This window comes from Canis lupus, chromosome 13, assembly GCF_011100685.1.
Source record: "Canis lupus familiaris isolate Mischka breed German Shepherd chromosome 13, alternate assembly UU_Cfam_GSD_1.0, whole genome shotgun sequence".
In the NCBI taxonomy this organism is placed as follows: Eukaryota; Metazoa; Chordata; class Mammalia; order Carnivora; family Canidae; genus Canis; species Canis lupus.
Window position 1 is genome coordinate 14,899,644 of NC_049234.1, and position 18,318 is coordinate 14,917,961.

The window sequence follows — 18,318 nt, forward strand, 5'->3', positions numbered from 1 at the left end:
GCATTCAATGGTGTATATTACACAGTTCTAACAGTTCTTAATTTATATGTATTTGTTGTTCTAAAAATTTTTGATTCTATTTTGGTGAGTAATTCCATGCCCCTAGAGTTCCAATAAAATTTTGGTTTCCTCTTTTTGATACTCAGTTTATTTCTAAGATAAGTAGTTTTAACATTACCTGTACAATTACAAAATATTTTAGACAATAATCTGTTGTAGTCTTATAACAAGGACCACATTCATTAATTTGTGATTACTTAAAATGTATCAATGCTGGTACAAAGTTGCTTTCAATTTGCATGATTTCTAGAGGATACTATTTTTTTATTTGCACAAACTTTTGCAGACTTTATAAGTACCCAAAATAAGCTTATTAAAATGTTTTGTTTACAGAACCTATGTTTTAGAAAGATGGGAGGAATTTGGCTTGCTTGTCACCTGATTTGTTGGCTCTTGTGTATATCTTTAAGAGGAAAGTAACACATACAGTTTAACCAGAAGGGCTGCCTCTCAGCACATCCTCATGTTGTACTACCACGTCCAACGTGTGGGGAGTCAGGTGCAGCATTCTACATTCACTCTTTGCAATGCACTTCATTGTTTCACATTTTCCTGTCTCACACATGATTGTTTCTTCTGTCTTTGATGCCTTTTACATGAAGGCCATCTAGAAAACTACTACCTTGAAGGTTAATCTTAAATCTAATTTTCATAGTCAAATACTGAAAACGATCTAAGTAGTTTGGCATATTACGATAAAACATTATGGAGTTGTAAAGAATTAGAGGCAGGAACGTATGTAAGTAATGATAAGGGAGATAAGCAGATTATGTCATAAAAAGCAAATTATGGGGGCAGCCCAGGTGGCTCATCGGTTTAGCGCCTGCCTTCAGCCCAGGGCATGATCCTGGAGTCCCAGGATCGAGTCCCACATCAGGCTCCCCGCATAGAGCCTGCTTCTCCCTCTGCCTGTGTCTCTGACTCTCTCTCTCTCTCTCTCTCTTTCTGTGTCTCGCATGAATAATAAATGAAATCTTTTTTTTTTTTTTTTTAGAGCAAATTATGGCTTGCAGATACCTGCCCAGCCATGGTCACCCCCCACCATGTTCCTCCACATCCTGATAGATGGAAAGCCCTTGAGCCGCATCTCCTTTGAGCTATTTGCAGACAATGTTCCTCAGACAACAGAAAATGTTTGGGTTTTGTGCACTGGGGAGAAGGGATTGGTTACAAAGGTTCCTGCTTTCACAGGATTATTCCAGGATTTATGTGCCAGAGTGGTGACTTCACAATCCATAATGGCACTGCAGCAAGTCCATCTGTGGAGAGAAATTTGATGATGAGAATTTCATCCTGAAGCATATGGATCCTGGCATATTGTCCATGGCAAATCCTGGACCTAACACAAATGGTTCCCATTTTTTCATCTGCACCGCCAAGCCTGAGTGGTTGGGTGGCAAACATGTGGTCTTTGGCAAGGTGAAAGAGAGTATGAATATTGTGGAAGCCATGGAGCACTTTGGGTCCAAAAATGGCAAGACCAGCAAGTAGATCACCATTGCTGACTGTGGAAAAATCTAATAAATTTGACTTGTGTTTTATCTTAACTACCAGACCATTCCTTCTGTAGCTCAGGAGAGCACCACTCTACCTCCATCTGCTGAAAATAGCCTGTAATCTTATGCTCTGGCTGCAGTTCTATGATTTCCATATTTTCCTTGCTTTCCTCCAAGTTTAACTGGATTGCAGAGTTGTTTATGATTATGAAACAAAAAACAACAAAAAATGTAAATTATGCTAATATTTATTTAATCGTTTAATTTGAGAGAAAGAGAGCAGAAGCAAGAGGGGAGAAGGAACAGAGGGAAAGGGAGAAGCAGACCACCCCTACCCCCCACCCCCGACCAGTGGAGCAAGAAACAAGCCTCAATCCCAGGCCCCTGAGACCATGACCTGAGCTGAAGGCAGACATTTAATTGATTGAACCTCTCAGGTGCCCCATGTAAATTTTTTTTTTAAGTACGTATCTACATTTTTTTTATGTAGAATACTAAAGAAAGCATTAACAGTACTTGAATCTGAGGTAAGATGGAAACATTTCATATATTATTTTACTGTATTCATATATTACTTTTCAATTAATAATGATTAAAAATATCCTTCACACAGTTGTTTTCTTTTCCCACTCAAGCAGAATTAATCATGACTTGCTTGTATCCTAAATTATTAGTCTTCAAATCCTTTGTGTCTAGTACTTTAATGAGAATTTCAAGGAACTTTATACCACTTGACATATTTTTAGAGAAACATATAAAATCTCTCATTGAAAATGGAAAAAGTTACACAGATTTTGTGAATTGCTTCTTTCTTTTTGGTTGCAAAATTCTCCTTCTGTCTTTGGCTTTAGATAATTTGACTATGTGTTGGTGTGAATTTCTTTGAGCTTTCCTGCTTGGAGTTTTTTAAGCTTCATGAATATGCAGACTAATATTTTTCATCAAATCTAGCAAACTTTGGCCATCATGTCTTCAAATATTGCTCCTGTTTCTCTCCTTCCCCTTCTTCTTCCTCCTTCTCCCCTCTCCTCCCCCTCTTCCCCTTCTTCTCCCTCCTCCCTCTCCTCTCCCTCCTCCTCCTCATTCTCCCTCCTCCTCATTCTCCCTCCTCCTCATTCTCCCTCCTCCTCTTCTTCTTCTCTTCTTCTTCTTCTTCTTCTTCTTCTTCTTCTTCTTCTTCTTCTTCTTCTTCTTGTCCCTGTATACATATTTTTATGCTTGATAGTGTCCTGCAAGTCTGTAAAGCTTCATGTATATATCCTTTTTTTTCTTCTTTTGGATCCTCGGTTGAAGACCATCTCAATTGACCTATGTTCAAGTTTTAAATAATATATATTGGCAGCTCTAGAAACCAGAGTCCTTCCCACCCATCAGGATTTGTTGTTGCTGCTGTTTGTTGGCTTGTTAGTGACTTTCCTGAACTAATTCTGCAAAGTCTAAATTCTCTGTCCTATTGGGCACTGGATTCCATGCTTGATTATCTTGGTCATCGAATAAGTTCACTGATATATTCTTATATTCTTTGAACTCATAAGTCTCCCAACCTTTGCTGAAAGGCACAGAGTGTTTGTTCATTTAAACTTTAACATTCTACAGGCTGCCTTAGGCATCATCTTCTGCTTGTACAGAGCCTCAAAATCAGCCAGAGGTAAGAGTTAGGGACTTTTTAGATCTTTCATAGGTATGTTCATGTCCTTCTAGGTTTCCAGATATATGTAAGAGTTTTCAAAGGTCTCTATGACCATTTGATTCCTCAATTTTTTTCCTCTTGGAATTTCTTTTTTTAGCCTTTGTTAACTCCAGTTGATAATGCCACCTCAGGCAGCTGGGATCTTAAACAGTTGCTGCTGATTATTTTTTACAAATGCTCTGTAGGTAAGGCTATTCATACAGAGAAAGTTCTCAATCAGGCTTAATAGAAACAAACCCGAACAATTGAGGTTCCAGAAAATTTTCAGACAATTCAAATAGTGATAATTCTCTGGGATGATGCTTTCGGTGACCCCCAAATATATCTGTCCTGCCTCCTCCAATGGCTACCAGGTTCCTGGTTTTCCTAGTTTCTGTGGTTGCAGAGAATGTTGGCTTTCAAGGTTACCACAGAGCTGGGGGTGGGGGAAGATATGGCCAGGGCAAGGTAAAAGACTTGTTCTTGCAGAGATTTTGCTTTTTCTTTCTTTTTAAAAATAAATACTCATTGCATTTCTTGAAGCTTTCCATTAATTTTAAGATTTCAGAAAAAGGTGAATTTGATGATACGTGCAAGGTTGATTATTTTTATAGGGAGCAGATTTTGAGAGATCCTTACTCCACCATTCTAGAAGTTGCATCTCTGAATATACTTCAATCAAATTTGTGCTTACATCGGAAATGGTATATAAAGATCTTTACCAATGAGGCTGATATAATACTTGTCCTTTAGACTGACTTTCTTGCTCATATCCATGCTGTTTGTGCCTTTTCAACTAGGTTCATGATTTCTTTGAAGTAATGGACCATGCTTTATTTATTTATTACTGCCACAATACAAAACATAGTAACTGTCCTGCAGATGTTAAATGAATGATTAAATAAATACACAAAAATTTCACATTCCCTTTATTTTGTCATTCTGTATTTATAAAACCCCCTAGAAGTCTTCTCCAACATCATCTTGCATAATCTCTATCCAAGCTACACTGGCTGTCTCTCATGTTTTTAAATGTACCTCTCCTCTCAAGATCTCTTTTTTTTTCTTTTTAAAAAGATTTTATTTATTTATTCATGAGAGACACAGAGAGAAGGCAGAGACATTGGCAGAGGGAGAAGCAGACTCCCCGCAGGAGCCTGATGAAGGACTCAATCCCGGAACTCCAGGATCACGCCCTGAACCAAAGGCAGACGCTCAACCACTGAGCCACCCAGGCATTCCTCTCAAGATCTCTACAGATACTCTTTTTTTCCTTCCTTAAATATTTTACCTTGATTAAGTTCTATTCACAGTTCAAATTATAATGCATATCCCACTTCTTCAGAAACACTTATACTGACCCACTCTTCTAACATTAATAAGATTCTCCTTGCCATGTGCCCTATGTAATATATATATATATATATATATATATATATATATATATATATATATATATATATAAAATCACAAGGTTTTGGGAACAACAAAAAAACTAACAAAGTTTTTGTTTCTAAAGCATTTATCTTAAGTACATATGTGTATATATGTATATGTGCTAATTTAAAAGTTTAATATTCACTTCATATCCCATATCCTTCAGTTACATGGATAATAGCCACATACTATTGATTCTTATTTAGCATTTAATGTACATTAACATTTTATAAATAGTAATGTCTCATTACAATTTCAAGTAGCTTGCCATTTATCCACTAATTTGAACCACTGAGGAAAAGAGAATTTATGTGTCAAGGTTATAAGATGCTAAAAGACAGCATTTAATTATCCTATATTTGAATATGGAAGTTGAGAAAGAGCATGATATGAGGCTAATGGACCAGCAAAAATGCAAAGTACCATTCAGCACTAAAGTAATTGGGCAGAACAGTGGAAAAGACTACGATAAAAGATTACTTCATTAATTTTAAAATTAAAGGGCAAGATAAGGTGGTCACTATCATAGGGTTATTAAGGTAAAACAAGCTAATCAGCACACTTCAAATGTAAAGCTGTCAGCTAATCATCTAATGATTACCAATTTCTGAAGAGTACAAAAGAAAGCAATTTATTCTCATTTTATCAATCAAATCATGCAATCAAATGTTTTACTGAAGGAAAAAAAAACCTTCTTAATTTATTTTTATCTTTCCTTAATATAATTTAACTATTATGCATTGGTAGGAAAACTATAAGAAGATGGTAATTTTTATTTCATCTGTATAAGCATCAGAAAAAAATGACTTTCTTATCAAAATAATGTTAAATGTCAAAGCTTTCAAGCTTGACTACACTAACATAGTGATTGTTAATATGAACTGCAGACTCAATTATATCCTCAAATCTCTCTTACAAAAAAGATTTACCAGTAGAAATATTATAAGCATATTATATCATAAACACTTTAGTAACAAAAAGTCAGCATGCAGAGTGCTAAATCAAAAAAAAATGAGAGGGAAACCATAACGGAGAGCAACTAGTTTTTAAAAAGCACAAAAATAAAACTAAAAACATTCTTAAAATAAATACCTTAAATTAAGTAGCAAAGAAAAAAGCTCAGATAAGGAAAAGGTCAGATGATTATACTGAGGATCTATATTTCTTCAGTTTACCTAGCAGAAGGAAAAGAAGAGAGAGAATGTTTAATGAATTCTGATGAACATGTAAGAGAAATAATTGTGTATAAAATTGATAAATATCAGATGATGATGATGATAGATAATGGATGGATAATAGATGCATAGAGAGATAAATGAAATTTTGATCCTGGGCATGATGATGTATCAGGGAGTAGAAGTCCCCTGTAGCAGAAACAAGCAAACAAACAAAAAACAAAAACAAAAAAGGAAGCAAATAAGATGAACTATTCAATTGCTCTAGCTTTCTCTCTGTATTCAGTTTCTGGGCTGTGTAAGCAGAAAGGGGAGAACCAAATAAGGCATAATAATTTTAATGAATCAAGTAACTGAGGCATCTGGGAATTGCATGGTGGGATATGGAAAAGATGGAGTATTCAATAAAAAGTCTCAGGAGTCCTTTCAAGTCTTTGCTGAATACACAAAAGTATATTGTATACTAAAAGCATAGGGAGAAAACCACACTCGGAGCAGGAGTGATGGAGAACTGGGAACTAAATGATTTCCGGAGCAACCACAGTTCTGGGAACTGTTTAAATTTCAATCAACCAGAGAGTACAGTTGTCAAAGATCCCTTGGGACTCTTAGAGACCATAGCAACCAAAAGCCTTACCTTAGTGTTTAGGCTAACTCCTCCTACAGTGAAGGCTACTCTACACATAATATTATATAGCTTAAAAACCAGCCTCCAAGAGATAAAATTAAACCAAAGTAACTTAGCTGCCTGCCAACACAAGCTCCAGTTCTCTTTTAAGAAAGATAACAAAATCCAGACACACAAAAATATAAAATTCAAAATTTCCAAGATCAAAGAAGCAAGAAAACGTAATGAACACCCAGGAGAAAAATTAGTCAACACACACACACACAGAGGACTGAAATAATAGCTAGAGATTAAAGTAACTCTTAAAACAATGGGCTGCTATTTAAGGAAAAAGTACATATGAACAAAATATGCAGAGCAATGGAATTATAAATTAACCCTAAAAGAACTTCTAGAGATGAGAAATACAATATCTAGGGCAGCCCCGATGGCCCAGCGGTTTGGCGCTGCCTTCAGCCTGGGATATGATCCTGGAGACCTGGGATCGAGTCCCAAGTCAGGCTCCCTGCATGGAGCCTGCTTCTCCTTCTGCCTGTGTCTCTGCCTCTCTCTTTCTCTCTGTGTCTGTCATGAATAAATAAATAAAATCTTAAACAAAAAGAAAAGAAAAATACAATATCTAAAAGGTAAAACTGACTGTATGGAATTATAGAAATCCAATCACTGTAGGATAATAATCAATGAGCATTTTGGTAGAAACTAACTGAAAAGAAACAGAAAAAATGCTGAACAAAAAATTGAGTCACAGTGACTTACAAATAGTATCTAGTGGTTTATTTTTTTTATTTTTATTTTTTTTTAATTTTTATTTATTTATGATAGTCACAGAGAGAGAGAGAGAGAGAGAGGCAGAGACACAGACAGAAAGAAGCAGGCTCCATGCACCGGAAGCCCGACGTGGGATTCGATCCCGGGCCTCCAGGATCGCGCCCTGGGCCAAAGGCAGGCGCTAAACCGCTGCGCCACCCAGGGATCCTTATCTAGTGGTTTAAAGTACATGTATCTGGAGTCCAGAAAGCAGTAGGCGAGGAGGGTGAAGAAGACAAAAACATTTCTGGGTGAGGAAAAAAAAAAGTAGTTGATCCACTGTGGAAAATAATATATAAGTTCCTCAAAACATTAAAAATAGAATTGCGTTATGATCCAGCATCCCCTTAATGGGGATATATTCAAAGGAAATGAAAGCAGAATCTTGAAGAGATACTTGCACTTCTGTGTTTATTTCAGCATTGTTCACAGTAGCCAAGATATAGGAATAACTCCAGTGTCCATCAGCAGATGAATGGATAAAGCAAATGTGACATATACATACAATGGAATGTGTTCAGCCTTAAAAATAAGGAAATTGTGCCATGTGTGACAATGTGGTTGAACCTGGAGGAGGTTGTGCTAAGTGAAATAAGTCAGATGCAGAAAGACAAATACGGCATGATCTCACCTATATTGAAGCAGAGAGTATAATGGCTGCCACCAGCTGAAAGGAAGGGGAAATGAGGGTATGTGGGTCAAAGGGAAACAAGATTTCTGTTATGCAAGATGAGTAAGTTCCAGAGACTTAATATGCAACAATGTGACCTTGGTTAATACTACTTCATTGTGTATCTGAAATTTGCTAGGAAGGTAGATCTTAAGTGTTCTCACCCCGTACTACACACACACACACACACACACAAAAAAAAAGCAAAGAGAAGGGAGGGAAGAAGAGGGGAAGGGAAGACAAAGGAGGGGAGGGGAGGGAAAGAGAGGGAAGGGAAGATGGTAACTATCTGAGGTGAGAGGTATGTTAATTAGGTTGATTGTAGTGACTATTTCACAAAGTGTATCTACATCACATCACCAAATTATACAATTTAAATATATACAATTTTTAAGACTACTTTTTTAAGCAGTTGTAGATTCACTGCAAAATTGAGGGGAAGTTCCTGAAAGTTTTCATATCCTCCCTGCCCCCACACATGCATAGACTCCTCCAACAGTCACATTTTTCAGTAGAGTGGTACATTTGTTAAAATTGAGTCACCTACACTGACACATTAAATTCATCCAAAAACCATACTTTGCATTATAGTTCACTCCTGTTGGTGTGCATTCCCTGGGCCTGGTCAAACGCATAATGCCATGTATCATCATTAGAGTATCATACAGAGTATTTCAACTACCCTAAGAACCCCTTCTCTCTGCCCCAACCCCTGGCAACCACTGAAAAAAATATATATATATATATTTAGTTTAAATACAATTGACACACAATATTTTGTTTTGTTTTGTTTTTGACACACAATATTAAATTAGTTTCAAGTGGACAACATAGTGATTGGACAAGTTTATACAATTATGCTAGGCTCACCACATGTGTGCACCTTCTATCCTGATACATTGTTATTATAATATCATTGACTATATTTCTTATGTTGTGCCTTTTATTGCCTGACTTATTCTTTTTATAACTGCTAGCCTATATTTCCCACTTTTCTTTACCCATTTTGCCCAACCATTAATCTTTTTACTTTCTCCACACCTTTGCCTTTTCCAGAACGTCATATAGTTGGAATCATACAATATGTAGTATTTTAGTCTATCCAGGGTGGCTTCTTTCACTTAGTAATATGTATTTAAGGTTCCTCCAAGTCTTTTTATGGTTTTATAGCTCATTTCCTTTTAGCGTAGAAGAGTATTCCATTATTTGGACACAGCACAGTTTATTTATCCATTCACCTACTGAAAGAATTCTTGGTTGCTTCCAAGTTTTGGCAATTATAAATGAAGCTGCTATAAACATTCATGGGCTGGTTTCTGTGTGGTCATATTTTTAACTCTTTTGAGAAAATGCCAAGGAGCTTGACTGATATGGTAAGAATATGTTGAATTTTGTAAGAAACCACCAAACCGTCTTCCAAAGTGTCTGTAGCAGTTTGCTTTTCCATCAGCAATGAATGCGAGCTCCTCTTGTTCCACATCCTCAATATTTTATTTAATTAGGGTTCCAGGTTTTGGGTATTCTAGTAGGTATATAATGGTATCTCGTTATTTTAAGTTGCATTTCCCTGAAGACATATGATGTAAAGCATGTCTTCACATGTGCTTATTTGTCATTTGTATTTCTTCTTTGGTGAAATTTCTGTTAAGGTCTTTGGACCATTTTTAAATTGGATTGCATGTTTTCTTATTGTTGAGTTTAAGAGTTTTTTGTATATTTTGGATAACAGTCTTTTATCAGAGCTGCTTTTTGGAAGTATTATCTCCCAGTCAGTGGCTTGTCTTCTCATTCTCTTGACATGGTGTTTCACAGAGCAGGAGTTCTTACTTGTAATGAATCTAACCTTATCAATTCCCTCCTTCATGCATCCTGCCTTTGATGTTATACTAAATGTAACTGCCGTACCCAAGGTCATCTAGATTTCCTCCTATGATATCTTCTAGGAATTTTATGGCTTTACATCTTATATTTAGGTCTGTGATCCATTTTGTGTTAATTTTTGTTAAAGATGTAAAGTCTGTGTCTTTTGCCTTTGGATTTCTAGTTCTTCTAGCATAATTTTTAAAAAAGATCATCTTTTGTTCCACTTTGCATTGCCTTTGCTCCTTTGTCAAAGATAAATTGACTATATTTCTGTGGGTCTATATCTAAGCTGTCTGTTCAATTTATCTATTGTCTGTTCTTTCAATAATACCACACTGTTTTGATTACTGTACTTTCCACCATCTGATTGGATGTAATTTTAATTCTTCCTGATTATTTTTTGTCCATTTGCATTACGATCTTAAATTGCTGATCCTCTTTTCACAACATCTCCAAATGCTTGTTCGAGGATGTTTAATTCCCTTTTGGGTGTTGCGTGACAGTTTTGACACTTGGTTGTTTTCTTCATGAGGTGGTTTCACCAGCTGAAATGCTTTAATCTGAATTTTTTAAAAATAGATTTGTATGAGTTGGTTGTCTTTTTTCTATTTCTAGATGTTCATTAACACTGGTTCTAGTTCAAGTACACATTCTTCAGTCAGTACAGTGAAGAATAATTTTGTGGATTGGTTGAGTGGTGAGGGGTATGTTGTTTCTTTCATTCCTGTAAGAATTTTAATTCTCCCCTCTTACTTTCTTCACTGTCACTGCACATAGGGTACCACCACTTCTCTATGTGACTGACCTTCCCTGTGGCAGTGCTTCTCTGTGGTTCCCACCTTTTTCCCGTATACCTTCAAGCTTCTTATTTATAGTGAATGTTGTGAAGCATCAATTCCCAGAATTAAGGTCTGAAGAACAGTAAATGTTGGGTTGGGCTTTCTTTCTTTTTGCCTGTGTTTCATCTATGTTCTCCACATTCCTCTTCTCTTTTCTCATGTTCTCCTAAGTTGCCTCTCCCCTGACATGTAGGCATCTGGGGAAGAGTTCTGTTGGAGTTTGGTGTTTGTAATAATATCTGCCTCTAGCTATTTGTTTAAGACAGATTATTTATTTATTTATTTATTTATGAGAGAAAGAGAGAGAGAAATAAAGGAGGGGCAGAGGGAGAGAGAGAGAATTTCAAGCAGTCTCCATCCACTATGTGAGATTGCATGTTTTCTTATTGTTGAGTTTAAGAGTTTGAGCTATGCTCAGCTGCATAGCCCAACTCTGATCTTAATCTCATGATTCTGAGATCATGACTTGAGTGAAATCAGGAGTCAGACATTTAACCAACTGAGCCACTAGGCACCCCTGCCTCTAGTTATTTTTAAAAGGTAAGCCATGTGTGTTTGTCTCCTGGATTACACTCCCTTTCTCTCAGTCTCCTTCTCTCTCTACTGCTATCTCTTTCCTTCTTTCTTTCAGAAGATACAAGGGTAGAGATTCTCGCTACCTTCATTATCTCCAGACTCAGAAACTGTAGAAATATATTCTTTATTAAATAATCCAATTTTGGTATAAAGCTTATGATTTTATTTCTGACATATTTATTATTAATATAAAATAATTTAAAAGTCAGTATATACATTAAACATTTACAATTGCATATAGACATATTTTTCAAAGTTTCCCATAATTTAATTTATTGAATTGTCACAAAATCATATTTTATTAATAAGAAAACTATAATTAGTGACTTGACTAAAGCTCAATGATAGCAGAGATAGACTTAAAGCAAGCCATTTGAACATAAATTTCTCTTCCCACTGTACAGTAGCTTTCTGGGTGCAGACTTCTAATTGAACAAATTATTTTTTTCAGTGAATATTAATCTTTAAGATAACAAATTCTAACCTCATTAATGGGGCATTCACCCTAGTTCACCTTGGTTATGAAACTGTTTTTACTTCACCAGATGTCTGAGCATCGCTCTTAAATTCTTTATGTGTGTAAACATAAATAACAGAAATTTCTTTTTATTAAGGTTTACTGGAAAAAATGCAAGTGGCCTCAAGGTCCTCTACAAATAAAATTTTATTGGATTTTAGTCAGTAGCTATGATATTATGAAACATAAAATACCTACCATAACTTCACAAACCAAGAGTTATAATGATTTGTTTACTTGGAAAAAAAACATTTAATTTGTCTCAAGTTCAAACTAACATGCCGGCCTGACTGTAATTTTTATTGATTCATTCCAAATATAACATTGAAAAGTAGCATCTCTTGTCACTTATTAGCCTTTGGGTCTCTGCTTTTATGTTTAATTTAATATCGACTTGTGACTTCTTTTCCTTTTACAGCTGATAATGAATTAAAATAAATAAAGATTTGCTTTTACCACTAGACAGGATGCTAGATGTCTTATTTGCCAAATTCATAGTTTATAAATAATAGCATGCCTTTAATAAAAAGTTTAATGAAAATACAAAATAAAAACTAAAGTATCAAAATGCTTACCTTTTACCATGAAATCATTAATTCTTACCACCTCAAATCAGAGAACACATCCCTGGTATCTACATCATTCAAACAAATATTTTGACAAGCAGTAAATCCATGAAGGAAACATTGTATGTTTTAAAAATGAAACATCCAGTAGAACAGAAAAAAGTTTCTTGTCCAAATAATATTCATCATGCAGTTGTCCAAAGCAGTCTGATAGCTACTGCTTGCTGTTTTATCCATACTGCATTTATTTTTTTATCCATACTGCATTTAATAAAAAACAAAACAAAAACACTAATTTGATAGTGCTCAATGTTTACTAAAATGGTTTTCAATTAGGTATAAAATCCATATATACGTATACATATACATATATACATACGTATATGTATACTTATATATGTATACGTATATATGTATATATATGTTTTAATTGGCATAACCTGATGGAAAAGGAAAGAGAAATTACTCTTTTGTCATTTTAGGGCACTGGGTAAATGCCAGAAATAACATGGTCCAGTCGTTATTTTAATCTGAACAACTATTTGGATCATTGGCAAATTGAATATGTAAAAAGAATATTATTTCACACAAGGAACTATCAGTGTCATATAGCATGCTTAACAATTTTGATTGGTGGACCTAAGCTCCTAGGATTTCTGACTTATGCTAGAAATCCATGTTTATTGTTTTCTCTCCCTTTTATTTGTTAGTGTGGCATAAATACAATATCTAAGAATTAATCTTTTGAGAGTTGAATACATTATAAAGTGACCCATGTACATTTGCAAATCTAAAAATTTGCAAGGTTGAAAGATTTTGAATGGAAAACATATATTTTTGTTCCTACATATGCAGGTCTTATCATAGCTATTAGAAATGTACCTTAATTTTTATTGGTAGTAGTTATTACCAAATAAATATTATAAGTTTATTTGTTTAGCATCCACCTCCAAAAATTAGAGTGTTGCTTTATGAGAACATGACCTTTGTGTGTTCACTATAATTATAGTCCTAAAAACAAGGACGGTGCCTGGTACATGATGGAAACTCAACAAATATTTGTTGTATTGGAAAAAATACCTGAAAGTCAATACTTCGTTTTTCAATGAAATAACTGATTTAAATTATAGCACATGACTATATCATAAACATCTCATTTATTCAGAATGTTGACATTGCCTTGTGTTATAAAATAGCTTTTCAAACACAGGAAAGTTTTAAAAAGAATTTATTTGGGCATATACTTGACAAATGGCAATCAGAATTGATGGATTTTAGAACAACACATTGAAATAAATTAGTACCAATCTAAATACCTTTGTACAGATTAACAACTAGAGTAAGTATAAAAGGGGTGGTTTTTTGAGCCTGGAGTCCAGTAAGTAAAGACAACCTGCTAGGACATGATGATTTCAGAAAACCTTTAAAACAAAGACTCATAGTAAACTTGTAAAGAGAAAGGCATTTTTGGCTGTTGAAATAGCTATCAAAATACCAGAGTATTAAGTGGGAGAAGTAGAGGTGATCAACTTATCATGTGACCAAGTGTTGGAAATATATAAAGAAAATCTAAAACAAATTGTGGTGGTTGTGCCTAATACAGAATTGACCATGAGAAATAGACAGTGTTATCTAAAAAAAAGAAAAAAAATAATAAAATAACTACCTAAGTAAATAAATACTAGAACTGTCTGAAATGAGAACCTAAAACAAGTCAAGGCAAGATTTAAAACCAAAATGTTAAAATAATGATAATAATAATTCTTTTGGCAATTAACCAAAACAGATACGTAAATTTCATAATATGTAAAACTTTCATAGCTTTTTATAATTTGCCAAATGATTTCTCATTCAATATCTCATTTACATTTTATGAGCCTTCTGATATAGTAAGTGTACTGAGTGCCCACAAAAATACCAGACCTAATGATAAGATCTAGGGATCCACAGATGAACAAAAGAGCATTCCCTGACCTTCAAGAATTAAGTACGTGAAAACACTGTTTCAGAAATGAAATGGATTTTCGTTTATCCCACAACCAAATCTTCTTACTCTAAAGTCAATACTTTAAAAAAAGTAAATGCCTAATGACATAAGATGGGTTAAATAGGTGATAGATAGATGATAGATAATTTATTTTATTAACCCTATGGAAATAATAATGGATTGGTATTATTTAGCACAGCAAAGTTTATAATAGCAATGAAAGTTGGGAGCAACCTGAATAATCAGCATTTGGAATCAGTACACAAAATATGATGGATTCTCACTGGGAGTAATAGCTCTTATGGTAGAAAAGCGTGATGGGCTGTGGAGTCAGAAAAGCCTGGTATTATAGCCTTGAAGACAGCACACAATGACCCTTACCTAATGTTCATGAGAATCTCTAATCCACTCCCTGTGAACATTCTCTGGTCAGATTGATTTGCTTTTCGTGAATAGAAGTGATGGGATACCACTTCAAAGATTGGGTTACTGAAAGAGAGTGGTATCTACTATAGGACCTTCTCATTTTCTTTTGGATCATTCATTCCAAGAGGAGACAGCTGTTGCAATGGTGAACTTGGGAGCAGATCTTCTGAAACCTGACAAATATCCAGTGTGTGAATTTGGAAGTAGAGTTTCATCCATATGAGCCTTGAGATACTGCAGTCCTGACTGACACCTCAATTGAAGTTTCCTGGAATATTCTGAATGAGAATCATCCATCAAAGCCACTACTAGATTCCTGAGCCACAGAAACTGAAAGATAATGGAAGGCTGTACTTTCTAATCACTAAATTTTATAGTAATTTGTTATAGAGCAACAAGTAGCTACTGTGGACACCTGATTTTAAATCCTAGTTCCTCCTCTGACTGGCTGGATGTCCTTAAATATTCTTTCATCTTCCATTTTTTCCTTTATAGAATATGCATAAAATAGAATCATGTATAAATATATATAAATGTGCATAAAATATAATTACTTTGGTATTTTGTAAGATGATATGTTGAAAGCATTTACATAGAGTTTTACCATAATTTAAACATGCAATTAAAAATTTCAGTTTCAGAAGAATATTTACTGATACTTAAACTATTCAGAATATATTCAATGACAAAAGACAGAATTAAAGCATATGTACACAAAGCGAATGGCACAATATATTAACAACATTTAAATCTGGGTAAAGGGGTGTCCCAGTATTTGTCATAGTGTTTTTATTCTTAACATTCTTGTGTAAGCTTGAAATATTTCAAATAAAGTGTTTTTAAAGTATTAACAGTATAATCACTCCTTTAAAACAACACATTTTTAAGGAAAAATATTTAAAAGCTATATGAAAAAATATTAGTAATGTTTATCTTTGAGTGTAGTGTTGAGATACATTTATTTTACTTTTTCATTTTTGTTTTCAAACTTTTGTACATTAATCATGTATGAATTAATAATATTAAAATGTTTTAAAATATATGTTTAAGCTAAGCTGTAATATGTATTAGTTAATGAGGGAACAAAAATCTAGAAAGAAAACTAGAAAATGGCATAGATATATAATAACTGAGTAGAAAGTACAATATAACAATATAAGATTTAAACTAGAATGAAGAATTGGAAAGACAACTCAAAAAAAAAAAAAAAAGGAAAGACAACTCATTTAAAAAGAAATGAGAGCTCTGTTTTAAATGTGCTTTTTAAATGTTTTTAAAGGCATTTTTATTTTATAGCTTTTAGAAATAATTTATGCTTCACTGTTGTTATGATTTATTCTAAAAAGTTTTATTTAGGAAAAAATTGGACAGAAAATTACCTTGCTTGATCTCAACATTATTTCCATATGTAGATAATGTACATGGAATGACACAAATTATAGTTTTCTGTTTGTCATCAAAAAAAGTGTTATCCACTTTTATCTTTACAAGTAGGATGTTTCTGGTTCTTGGACTCAAAGATCAGTTTGATTTCATTACTTCAATTTGAACTGCAAATTTCTGTTACTGAAACATATATTTATTTCTCCAGTGCTTCTGCTCAGCACTTACCTTCTGTCTGTATCTACAGTTCTCATGTGTTCTCTTATCTTCAGCTCAGGAAAAGCTTTAAGTATAATAACCAGGAAAAACACTTATTTTTTCCTCTTTCCTTTTATTCGAATTTAAAAATGTCCTTCCCTGTAAACTCATGTCTGTTAAACCTTAATAGTGAATGTTACAGACAATGAAAAGACATTTTAATTCCTTGTAAATATTGCCTAATATTAGGATTTTGTTTATGAAAGTTATTTAAACATGTTGCATTTCAGAAGTATGTTAGTAAGCACTGTAATAGAAAAACCTAAGCATTTGCTTAATTTGATTACTTGGAAGGTTATTGCATGTATGTGTCAGTTAATATCAGTGAATGAATTTTCCTATAATTTCATTGGAAGAATATCTTACCCTACATATTAGCATTGCTAGAAAAAAATCTTCAGAGTAAGCCGAAAATCATGTGTGGCTTTACCAGATTAATAAGCACATTTTGCCCTTCATTATCCTTACCACTTCATGGTGAGCCTAAATGTTTATTGTCAATTTGGGCTCCAAGTTTCATTCGCTCATGCTTTCTTTCTTCTGTCTCAAAGACCTAACCCTAAAGCAACAACATAGCCTGGTATTTAAGAGTTCAGAATTTGAAAGCAGATGACCAAGATTCAAATCTCAACTAGGTTACTTATCCTTTCCGTGTCTCACTTTGTTACATGTTAAATGGGAAGATAATAATGGTACTATGTCAGATTTGTGAGATATAAATGATTTAACACATGTCATGTGGGCAGAATAGTGTCTTTTGCACATTAAGTATGAAATTATTAGCTATATTTATCATCATATGTTTAATTATGGAGATCAATCTCTTCTACATGATTTTGCCTTTTTTATTTCTAAGGGATTTATATTTGGTTCTATTATCTATTGCTGCATAACAAAGTAGTAGCCTGGCTACTACATTCTTGTATCATCAATTTCATCAATATTTTTCTTGACTGGCTACTTATACATGTTCACATTTCTGCAATCAGTTTCAAGAAAAAAAGAAAAAGAAAAAGAAATCCAAATCTCCTCCAGCTATTTCCCTATCTCTCCATATTTCCCCTTTACAACCAAATTTCTTTAAAAAATAACTGAAGAAAGTCTGCCAACAGTATTCTAGAATATTTCAAAGCTACAGAGAACTCTGACGCCCCTAAAAGAGGAACAGGGGCAGAACCTGGGGCACATTTTTCACTTTGAACTGAAAACCCATTACGTCATTTTTATTACTTAACGCCTTTTCCTCTGTCTCTCTCATTAAAGTTGCTTTATTTCACCATAAAATCTGTCCTTTCTTCCTCTCACTCTTCTATAAGCGGAACTCTCAAGGAAATCTTTATCTATTCCCTTGCCTCACCCAAAATCGATACTTTGATAACTTCCAAATCAAGAATCCATCTCATTTTCTCTCTGGGCTTCAAATCTCCCCAGCTATTCAATACTTCGTCTCTATATAAAAGACCATTAAACATAAGATATCTAAAAATTATTCCAACTATTCAAGCACCCCATCACCATCACTGATTCTTTTCCTATATGATCTAGCTCATCGCCTGGAACACCATGAACATATTCTTTTTTCCTTTCTAATCATTGTAAAATAGTAGATATACAAAAAGCTATAAATAATAACATAAAATATATATTATGCCACACCTAATTCAAGCAATAAACATAAAATTACTAAAGTCCTCTGTATATGTGCTCTGTACTGTTTTAGCCTTCCTAAATAAAGAAGTAACCGTTATCCTGAAATTAAAGATTTATCTTTCCTGATGATAAAATGTGTTTACAAATTCACTGATTCCTGATGTGTAGTTCAAATATAAACTAAGCTGTTTAATAACTAAGTTATTTTGGTAGGTCTACAATGAGTTTTGAGATACACTTAATATACTACAACTTGTATTTTATGTATTTTATGGAGACTGTCTCTGAAACCCAGAGGGAAAAGAATTGCA

The 18,318-nt window shown here is 34.0% G+C and overlaps 1 pseudogene; it reads left to right on the top strand.

The window, feature by feature from the left end:
* The first annotated feature begins 1,103 nt into the window (after positions 1–1,103).
* Positions 1,104–1,581, top strand: LOC100684001 (annotated as a pseudogene).
* Positions 1,582–18,318: the final 16,737 nt, after the last annotated feature.